The 378-nt window shown below is 23.8% G+C and overlaps 1 protein-coding gene across 1 annotated transcript in view; it reads left to right on the top strand.

The window, feature by feature from the left end:
* The window catches only part of EMH_0055910 (uncharacterized protein), a gene marked incomplete at both ends in the record, with an annotated part of 2,088 nt that overhangs the window by 1,216 nt on the left and 494 nt on the right, over positions 1-378 (top strand). The gene's annotated exons all lie outside the window — the stretch shown is intronic.

The following is a 378-nucleotide window of genomic DNA, read 5'->3' as shown; positions in this document are numbered from 1 at the left end:
AAATAAATAAATAAATAAATAAATAAATAAATAAATAAATAAATAAATAATAAATGTAAATATATTTATATATTTATCTTGTTGTTTATGCGGCTGCTGCTGCTGCTGCTGCTGCTGCAGCAGCAGCAAGGAGACAGCAGCAGCAGCAGTAACAACAGCAACAACAGCAATGGCAGCAAGAAAAACAAAAAGAAAAAGAAGAGGAAAAAAAAAGAGAAAAAAAAAGAAAACCAAAAAAAAAGAAAAAAAACAAGAAAGAGATAAATCAAAAAAAAAAAGAAAAAAAGAAAAATAAAGAAAAAAAAGGAAAAAGGAAAATAAGAAAAATAAAAATAAAAAAATAAAAAAGAAAAAAAAAGAAAAAAAAAAGGATACCAG

Source organism: Eimeria mitis, genomic scaffold (assembly GCF_000499745.2).
Source record: "Eimeria mitis Houghton genomic scaffold, Emh_scaff2585, whole genome shotgun sequence".
In the NCBI taxonomy this organism is placed as follows: Eukaryota; Apicomplexa; class Conoidasida; order Eucoccidiorida; family Eimeriidae; genus Eimeria; species Eimeria mitis.
This window is presented reverse-complemented; position numbering and strand designations above follow the sequence as displayed.